The sequence below is a fragment of the Rhineura floridana genome, chromosome 15, assembly GCF_030035675.1.
Source record: "Rhineura floridana isolate rRhiFlo1 chromosome 15, rRhiFlo1.hap2, whole genome shotgun sequence".
Classification (NCBI taxonomy): Eukaryota; Metazoa; Chordata; class Lepidosauria; order Squamata; family Rhineuridae; genus Rhineura; species Rhineura floridana.
This window is the reverse complement of record NC_084494.1, coordinates 20,126,781-20,137,830: the sequence shown is the minus strand read 5'-3', so window position 1 is coordinate 20,137,830 and position 11,050 is coordinate 20,126,781.

Sequence of the window (11,050 nt, the reverse complement as noted above, 5' to 3'; positions counted from 1 at the left end):
CAAAAAAGATATTACAGAGTTGGAAAAGGTTCAGAAAAGGGGAACCAGAATGATCAAGGGGATGGAGCAACTCCCCTATGAGGAAAGGTTGCAACATTTGGGGCTTTTCAGTTTAGAGAAAAGGCAAGACAGAGGTGACATTATAGAAGTGTATAATATTATGCATGGCATGGAAAAAGTGGATAGAAAAAAGTTTTTCTCCCTATCTCATAACACTAGAACTTGTGAACATTCAATGAAGCTGAATGTTGGAGTTTCAGAACAGCCAAAACAAAGTACTTCTTCACGCAGTGCATAGTTAACCTATGGAATTTGCTCCCACAAGAAGCAGTGATGGCCACCAACTTGGATGGCTTTAAAAAAATAGACACAGTGATGGAGGACAAGGCTATTAATGGCTACTAGCCAGGATGGTTGTGCTCTGCCACCATAGTCAGATGCAGCATGCTTCTGAAAACCAGTTGTTGGAAGTTGCAGGAGGAGAGAGTGCTGTTGCACTCAGGCCCTACTTGCGGGCTTCCCATGAGCATCTGGCTGGCCACTGTGAGAATAGGATGCTGGACTAGATGGGCTACTGGTCTGATCCAGCAGTCTCTTCTTATGTTCTTATGATATTATGTCAATGTAAATTGTCTCTGTAAATCTAATGGTAGAAATGTTCCCCATCATGGGCATGTACCACTTTTTTATGTCAGGTGTGGGGAACATTTGGCCCTCTAGATGTTCCTGAACTACAACTCCCATCATCCCTGGCCATTGCTCATGCTTTCTGGGGCTAATGGGAGTTCTATGATTCTATTAGGGAGGTGGTGGGATCCCCTTCGCTGGATGTCTTCAAGCAGAGGCTGGACAGCTATCTGCCAGAGATGCTCTAGCTGTGGACTTCTTGCTGTGAGCAGGGGGTTGGACTCGATGGCCTACAAGGCCCCTTCCAACTCTATGATTCTATGATTCTATTCTATGATTGTAGTTCAGGAGCATCCAGAGGGCCAAAAGTTCCCCACACCTGTCAAAGGTAGCCAGCATGGTGCTCTCCAAACATCGTGGACTACAACTCCCATAATTCCTGACCATTGGCCATGTTGGCTGGGGCTGGTGGGAATTGTTGTCCAAAACACATGAAGGACACCACATTGGCTGTATAATTCAACTGTCCCTATATTCGGGACCCTGTCCTTGGCACTTGCCCCTTTTTGTTTGTCCCCCTTTTTGCCTTTCGGGTTGGGGTTAGTGTGGTCATTCTTTGAATGAGTGGGTCAGCTGCATCTTGTCTGTACATTTGCATGCATTTGCCAGCCATTTTGCACAGCAGTGAGCCTTATTTTGGACTGTTCAGAATGAACTGAAGAACAAACACCTTCTTGATCTTTAAAACAATGCAAGATAGGGATTGCACAGTAGGGAGAGGGGAGAAATCTGATCCAGTTTGCATTTAAAGGTGAATTTACCAAAACAATACATGAACCAAACAGTGGTGGCCAGCACACACCTTGGCCAGCTCCTTGAAAGTTCAGATTAAAACCGAGAGTGGATTTCACTGCCCCATGGACATGCAGCCACTGGCCACCACAGAAACCAAAACACAGCCATCCCTTCAAATTCGCACTTCTGCAAATTTTGCAATGCAGTTCTCCAGTCAAGCAGTGTGTACAAAAACACATATGCAAGGGTAAAGGCAGTGCCAGTGCCAGGCTATTTTGCGCCCTAGGCAAGGCTAACTACTTGCACCCCGCCAAAAAAAACTGCTAACTTCAATTTTCAAAAACAGATGTATTGTAGAAAAAATGAAAAGCACAAAACTTGAAACTGCTAAATTTATTTTAGTTGCATTTTTTCCAAGGGTTAAAAAAACTAATCTGTATAAAACTGTGCCCCTCAAAGGTCAGTACTGCCCCCCTCTGAGGTCTGCGCCCTAGGCAGCTGCCTAGTTGGCCTACTGATAGCACTGGCCCTGGGTAAAGGGTGCAACATACATTAGGAGAAACTACTTTGCAGACGTGTATATTAGGCAAAACTGCACACAAAAATGTGTATATTAGGATAATGTCACAGAAAAATACCGATGAATTCAAGGGGATTTTTTCAAAAATGATGTGGAAATGTGGAGAAATAAATTTAAGAATGGAAAAATGAGAAACTGAGTGAAACTGAAATAGACATACTTGCCCATCTCTACAGTGCAGATGCTACTGCTGTTACACCAGCGGGGATTGGGCCAATCCTCCCTGAAGCCATAAATAAAATAAATAGATGAATGTTTCCCAACCATTGATGCCTGGTACTGTAGTTATGATAGTGTTTTATTGTTATGTTTTACTACTATTGTTCTTATTATTTTATTGTTGTAAATTGTCTTGGGATTTATTGTTAAATGAAAAGCGGTACAGAAATGATTTAAAATAAATAAGGTAAAAGGAGTCACAGCAACAAGAAAATGTTAGTGAGTGGAAAATAAAGTACTGAATTGTGTCCAGTGTTAGTCATACTCAGAGAAGACCCACTGAAATTAATGGACATGACTAACTTAGGTCCATTAAGTTCAATGGGTCTCCTCTGAGGAGAACCTCTGTTTCCTCCAGATTGAGCGTTCATCCTGATTTGCTTGCAGAAAGCTTGTGTGGTGATTAGACTGTGTCCAGTCTTTAATGAGCATTTGTTATGGTTTGTTTATGGAAAGGTTATATGACAATGACCATTCATTTTATTTGCTTGCAAGGTGTTTACACATCTTCTCATTAATCATTTGTTTGTTCCACACTTTTCAACGCATTTCCCCATCACTTTCCAAACTTCAAAAAATAACATTTTGTTAATAGTGGATTTGTTGCACAAGGGCAGGGAATCTCTGATCTGCGGACCAGTCTTGGCCTGCCGGAGGGTCCAATTTTGGCTGTTCCCCCAAAACCATGCCTAACTGTCAGTCAGCTGACATTACAGGATGCTGGGCTAGATGGGCCTTTTGCTTGATCAAGGAGGCTCTTTTTATGTTTCTCCTAATCAAGGGTTCGTGGGCCAAGCCAGACTTGCCCTCCAACCCCTCAAGCTTACAACATTAGCAAATAGCACTCTGGCAGATGACATCATTGCTCCTGCTGTGAAAGGAGTGCTAGCACTGCTCTCACCTACATTCGAACGCCAATAAGCTTTCCTCCACTCTTTATGGGGAACACATATTAATTATAAAACAGATGCATCTGCTTTTGTCGGACCTGAGTGGAAAGGTAGTGAATGGGCTGCAAATCTAAGAGAATGTGGTCTCCCCAGTGCTCCCTGGAGAGCAAGAACCTTGGAGGGCATTTGCATCTGCCTGTTTATGTGCTCCAAATCCCGGTGCCTATAAACAATCTGTGATAAGAATTTAATAGCCTATGTATAGATAGATGCAAAGTACACCCCTTATCTCTTGGCTCCAAAAATTCCTCTTTGAAAAAAATATTGCTTGAGAAAGTGCTTTCTTGATAGTGCGGAAGGTGCAGCAGTGCAGCTGTAGCCAAGTGTAAAAGGATTTCTCCCCCAGTTCCTTGACAAAGCAGAGCAAATCTGGAAGGAGGGGGTGGGGGATGCAAAATAATCATCATTTTGCTTCTATATCTACCTACTGGGTAACTAATCTTCATTTAAAAGAATAAATAAATATGTTTTTTGTTCATCCTGTGCCTTCAAAAAGCAGCAAGAAATACTTCGCTGTGGAGTTATTTTTATTTTTTAAAACCTGACATAACTTGGTATATGAAAGAGCTGTTTGTCTTGGTTTTCCCATAGGGATGATTTGAAATATTTCCATATGGGAGAAGAGTTTCTGTCATTGCCATCAATTTAATTCAGGACCTTAGGCAAACCATTTGAGGGAACTGTTTCAAACACACACCTCCTCTTCAGAATTCTTTACAGTGGTTAACTATGACCTGGGAGACCAGGGTTTGAATCCCCACATAGCCAGGAAGGTCACTGGGTGACCTTGGGCCAGTCACTGACTCTCAGCCTCAGAGGAAGGCAATGATAAACCACGTCTGAATACCCCTTACCATGAAAACCCTATTCATAGGGTCTCCATAAATTGAGATTAACTTGAAGGCAGTCCATTTCCATTTTAATTGCTCCTGTAAAAATGCACAGTCTGCAGTTTTAAAGTTCAAGTGACAACAGTATCTGGACACCTTGAGAAGAAATCTACTAGCCACTTACTCTGAAGATGCCCTGGGTTATTTCCATAAACCTTGGAGCATGGTACCATCAGTACACTAATGACACACAGCTCTACATTTCCGTAACATCTGAATAGGGAGAGGCTGTGCAAGCCCTGGACCAGTGCCTTAATGCTGTGGTGTACTGGATCAGGGCCAATAAACTGAGTTTGAATCCTGGGAAGAAGGAAGCTCTGTGGGTAGATTGTTCCCATGTCTGGAAGATAGGCCAGTTGCCTGTTCAGAAGGTGGGCTCCTGGCCCCTTCCTTTAGTCTTGAGGCATTGATGGGTAGGTCTGAAGAAGCCCACCTTCATCTTCTAGAAGGTGTCTCAAGGTGCTCACCAGTTTTCCTCTTAACCCTGTTTTTCCTAACTCCAAAATGACTCTGCCAAACAACATTAAAAAGTATTTACTACCAATCCAACCCCAACATCCCTGTAATGTATGTGACAAAACATCCCAATAAAGTCCAAGGCCAATTAGGACCCTGAAAAGAAAAAAAAATCCTATGTGGCTTCAGAAGATGGGACTGCCTTCAAGTCAATCCCAACTTATGGCGACCCTATGAACAGGGTTTTCATGGTAAGCGGCATTCAGAGGGGGTTTACCATTGCCTTCCTCTGAGGCTGAGAGGCAGTGACTGGCCCAAGGTCACCCAGTGAGCTTCCTGGCTATGTGGAGATTCGAACCCTGGTCTCCCAGGTTGTAGTCCAACACCTTAATCACTACACCACACTGGATAGCAAGTGGCAAAACCCACAGTAAAATGAGGGGAGGAAGGTGCTGCCTAGAATCTGAGATAAAGGGGGAGGAGAAAGAGGCAGGGCAAAACAAGCTGGCTCTTCACACTTCCCCCTGCCGGCTAAAAATCTGCAACTGACCGTATGGGTTCATGACCCATCAGTGATGGGCCGGGTGCAAAAGATGCTCCGCCCACCCTTGCTGTGGGCAAGAAAGAGGATTGCACATGTTGATATGCAAAGCACTAAACAACTTGGGTCCAGGATACCTTAAGGATTGCCTGTGTCTTTGTTTCCCAGCTCGATCAGTGAGATCATCAGAAGGAGCATTGTTAGTTGTCCCCCATGTTACAGAAGCCCAACTGGCATCAAGCAGAAGTCGGGCATGTAGTGTCACTGGTCCCATGCCTGGTGCCATGCAGAGATGCAGCAGGCATCCTCGCTTTTGACCTTCTGGTGTCTCAGGATGGCACAGTGCAGAGCCAGTGAGGGCTGTTGCCTGGGGAGAATGGGCTAAGCCTAGTGAGAGTCCCATGGACTAGACAGAGAGGTTTTGGGGCTGCATTTGGTCTCCAGGCCTGAGATTCCCCACCCCTGCCCTGAAGAGTGGTCTGCCAGGTGGGTTCTTTCCAATGATGTTCTACTCAGAGTAGACTCATTGCAATTAATGAGCCTAAGTTAGTCATGTCTGTTCACTTCAATGTGTCTCTGGGACACTCTGGGAAGAACTAGTATTGGGTAAAACCCAGTGAGAGCAAACTGTATCGGGTTACATGGAGGTGTTTGATCTGGAATAAGGAATCTCCCTGTGGTCTGCAGCTCAGATCCCATTCATTTTGAATTCTTATTTCTCACCACTGACAGGTCTCTCTGCCTGTGTGCATATGCTGGGAATTCAGCTCATAGCAAGGCAGTAGAATTTTGGAATAAGACAGTGACCCAGTTTGCGCATACTGCTAAGCCAAACCACAAGAACCTTCTCAGCAATTAAGATCGTAATGAGAGATCCTTCCTTCTGCAGTTAGATGGGTGGGAACTGGAGAAGAAGGTCTTTTCAGTGATGGCACCTAAATGATAGAATTCCCGCCTGGAGTCAGTCTATTAGGTGGTTAGTGGTTTTTACTTGCATTTGCTTTGTTTTACTAATTCTGGTATTTGCTGCTATTTTTATTCTGCAGCATTATTGTTGTTGTCGTTGTTGTTGTTGTTAAAATGTATATCCCATCCTTCCTCCCAAAAGAACCCAGGGTGGCGAACAGAGTACACAAAGGATAAAAACAATTAAAACTTCAAAAAGCAATGCCAATGCAGATGCAGACTGGGAAAGATCTCTACTTAAAAGGCTTGTTGGAAGAGGGAAGTCTTCAGTAGGCACTGAAAAGGCAACAGGCACAGCAAAAGAAATATTTTGTTGTAGGGTGACTTTTTTTGGTATCTAATAGTTACCACCTCAACACTTTGTAAAAAGTGGGATATACATGTAACATACTTACATGTGGTTTTTTTTATTAAATAATTTTATTGAAAACATTTTTACTCTGTTCTTCAGCTGGGAAGGCCCCAAGAGCACTCAGCATAAATACATGTATACTAGTCTGGAGGATGTTCCTGAAGAACAGTGATGGCTGTCAGAAATAAATGCATAACTAAATCTTGTATCCTAACACATCTTGTATCTTCTTCCACCAAAACAAATTATTCCCTATAGATAACTTGATCAACCCATAATGGGACAGAAAGGCAGGACACAAATATTTTAATACACATAACTGAATAAAATCTCACAGCATCTACAGACGCACTTGTATGACACCAGAAATGCTCAATTATCTAACAGCCATTTACACCCGATCCTTTAACTTTTGTCACAAAAGAAAATGTAAAGGAAGCTCAGCTCCAGTCTCTCCAATAAAAACAGGACTCATTTGGGAATCAATTGGCTGGGGAAAATGGGGGCAAAGAAGTTTGCTTTTAAAAAAAAAGACTCCTTAAGGAAGCTCCTTCTTTTAATTCAGTGATACTTAATTAAAGGATTTTTCTGGTGGCTTCAACTGAGGTGAGCGGAGCTGCCTTGTCCATCATTTTGGATGCATTATGCTAAGCTCTTATCACCACACCACAGCTTTAAAAGATGGAGCCTGAAGATATATGGGAGCAATTATCTCCAACAGCATTGTTGCTACACTACTGGATACCTTCTCAACAAGCTCATTGCTTTGTACTAGCCACAAAGCTGTCACCTTGCAGAAGATCTATAATGGCTTATTTTGAACAAAATTATTATCACACAGATACCTTGCCAAATTAAAGTTTTCATCTCGAATTAAGATAAACCACTTTGAAAACCTATCAAAGCTGTGCCAAAGTTCCACACTTTGTGAACTTTCCAAGTAGAGCAGTTGTTCCCAAACTTTTTCCCGCATGGACCACTTGAAAATTGCAGAGGGTCTTGGCAGACCACTTAATGGTTTTTCTGCTTGTGGTTGGAAGCATAGGAAACGACCTTATACTGAGTCAGATCGTTGGTCCATCTAGTTCAGTACTGTCTACACTGACTGGCAGCAGCTCTCCACGGTTTCAGGTAGGAGCCTCTCCCAGCCCTATCTGGAAATGCAATTGTAATGCACTGTGCTAGATGATGTATCATTTTAAGTTTTATTTTTATAGCTTCTTTTATTTATATAGTTGAGTTGAATATGTTTACTGAGCCAATGACCATTACAAACAATTGAACAAACATTAAAACCAGTTGCTCTATAAACTTCCAATCAGCAAGCATTTTAGCCCTAGTGTCAATAACAATGCTTAAAAATTTGGCAACATTTAAAATGGCATAGGGACTATTACAGTTTAAACATACTTTCAAAAGAACTCCATCAGATCAACCAGGAAAGCTTTCCAAAATGGGATGCAGCAGCCTGTCCCTTGCATCCTTATAAAAATTATAGTACAAAAGCATGTACTATAGACTCCACAGAACCAGAACCACATGGACACAGTCTCTGATTGTGGGGTGTGTCTTTTCATCATCATTCTGGCATTAACCCTAGCCAGAAAAAAATGCTCTCCTATACTTTGGCACAGATTGTTTGATGAAATTGCTAGGGTGAACATTTAGTACTAGGGCTATAGGTTTGACAATATCCAGAATTCTCTGCTTGACCAAAAATTGAGCATGCAAGCTGTTAAGCCTACACAACTCTGTAATAGAAGGGCCAAGTGAAGAGATCTTTTGTGACAGAGCTTTTCTCCATAGAGAGATGTATGAGTCCTTCGTGTCAGATGAACATAGGAATCCACAATTTCCCTGTACAGCAATCAGATCCAATAACATAGAGCATAGCAGGAAGTGTCGTTTCCCCTCTCAGTTATAGTTCCCACCACCTTTAACAAACTACAGTTCCCAGGATTCTGCAGTGGGATTCATGTGCTTCAAATGTGTGTTGAATGTGCTTTAAATGAGTGGTGTGGATTTGCCCTAGGTATGGCTGTGCATTCATTAATGCACTGAAAATAACAATTTTAAAATATACTTTTTTAAGGAGTGTAGCTCAGTGGTAGGGCACATTCTTTGTATGCAAAAGTCCAAAATTCAGTGTCTGGAAAAGACTATTGCCTGGAAGCCTGGAGAGACAATGCTAGCCCATGTCATCAGTAGTGACCTAGATAGGACCAAATGGCCTGACTCGGTATTAAGCAGACTCCTTTGTTCCTAAAAGAGGAAAGAGACCCAAGGGTCACTGCCTAATGTCAATAGTCACGGAGTTCCACTAAAGGATCCATTTCTTACAAGAGCAGAACAAGTTCTAGTGGCACCCATAACATGGAAAGCATACCTTGAACTTGGCCTGATAGCAAATCAATAATCAGTACAGATTTCAGAGCAGAGATATTATGTTCTGATAAAGTCTCACTCATGTCAGCAACAGTGCCACAGCATTTTGCACTAACTACAGCCCCCAGGTTAGGTGTGCTGCATGGGGATTTCTTTGACCTTGGCTGCCTGGTTTTGTCAGTTTCGGTTTTGGGTTAGGAACCCTGACTGGTTGTGGGATGCTGAGTTTTCTGCCTTACTCATAGGAATCTTGTGGCTGGTATGGTATTGCATTTAGGAAATCATCACTGTCTTTTGTTTGTTTTTTTGCTATTTGCATTTCATTTATCTCTGACCTCACTCCCTTATATCCATAGAAGCAACAACAGTGGTTCCATGCTGTCAGCTCAACCCCCCTAAACTCACTGGTGATGCAATTTGCTGTTTGCATGATGGTTTATTTCTTGCTCAATAGTAGTAAAAGGAAATTCACATACTGGGAAGTGTGACTTCAACTTCTGTTGTTCCCATCTTACTGCCTGTGAAGGTAAGGTATTTTCTCTCTGTCAATTATTACTCACTGGAATTAGGTTGGCTGTCAAAGTGAGTTTATAGCAGTCCACAGAGTAGGCAGTAACAGGTAGAGAATCTTCTTAACTCTTACTCATTTCCCAGACCTCTCTCTACAGTGAAAGGTCAAGTCTGTCAAGAAGTTAGAAGCAGCCATGTTAAAAGGCAGGCAGGGCATTCCAGGCAGGGGGTTGCCAACCCTGCTTTGATATCAATTTCTTTGCAGAGGATCCCTAGTCAAGCCTCAGCAACATCACAATCGTAATTATATCTACTCAGAAGTAACTCCTGTTGAGTTCTATGGGGCTTAGTCCCTTAGTAAGTGTGTTTAGAATTGCAGCCTTCAGGGGCATCCATCTTTACTCCTGAGTGCTCCCATCTAACATCTCCACAACACTAGACTCCTTTCTTCCTGCAGTGGCCTTCTGGTGACTGGCCTGGCCTAAGGCACTTAAACCCTTCTTGCCAGAAGTACGTAGGCTAGATTAAATGTTCCCTACCCAGTCTCCCTAAGGAATGATCCTATCACTTCAGTTGGACCTGGGAACACCTTCATTTAGCTAAGATTTCTATCTTAATTTCCAATCAGAGAATTTTTTGTTTGTTTGAGTGGCATGTTCTAAGCAACTGTGGTTGATGCTTAATGTATCATGCTTAATGACATCACTAAGACCTGCCCCATGACATCACTAGGGCCCACCCCTGTGACATCACTAGGGCCCGCCCCTGTGACATCACTAGGGCCCGCCCCTGAAATCTCAGGGTTTGGGATCCTTCTGACCTGGCAACTCTACTCCAGGTAGGACTAGGAGAGAACCCTGCAGTATCCTTTTAGATCGCCTGGAGGGATTAGGAATAGGGGGCACTGTTTTACGGTGGCTGCGTTCCTATCTCTCAGACAGGCACCAACGGGTGGCATTGGGGGATGAGGTTTCAGACCCTTGGCCTCTCAATTGTGGAGTACCACAGGGTTCTATCCTCTCCCCCATGCTATTCAACATCTATGTAAAGCCGCTGGGGGCTATCATCAGGAGGTTTGGGCTGCAGTGTCACCAATATGCAGATAATACTCAGCTCTACCTCTCGTTTAAATCTTCACCAGAGTTGGCTGTAGATACCGTGTCCAAGTGCCTGGAGGCCGTTAGTGGATGGATGGGACGGAATAGGCTGAAACTGAACCCTGATAAGACCGAGGTGTTGCTCGTGCGAGATAAGAGAAGGCTGGGAGATATAGACCTGGTGTTTAATGGGGTAAGATTGCCCCTGAAGGACCAGGTCCGCAGCCTCGGGGTCATTCTTGACTCACAGCTGTCTATGGAGGCTCAAGTATCAGCAGTGAGCCGGGCAGCTTGGTATCAACTCCATCTGATACAGAGGCTGCAACCCTACCTTCCTGTCCATCTTCTCCCACAAGTGATACATGCCCTGGTGTCCTCTCGCTTAGACTACTGTAATGCGCTCTACGTGGGGCTGCCCTTGAAAACGGTCCGGAAACTACAGCTGGTACAAAATGCGGCGGCACGTTTGATAAATAACAGCCGTCGCTGTGATCACATCACTCCAGTATTAGTAGATCTTCACTGGTTACCAGTTTTTTTTTGTTTTTTTTTTTCAATAATTTTTATTCAGATTTTCATAAAACATACAAGACGAAATCATAAAACATTCAAAGACAAAAAACAAAATCAAAAATAGTTAAACAAAAAGAAAAAAAGAAAAAAAAAACAAAAATAAAAAATA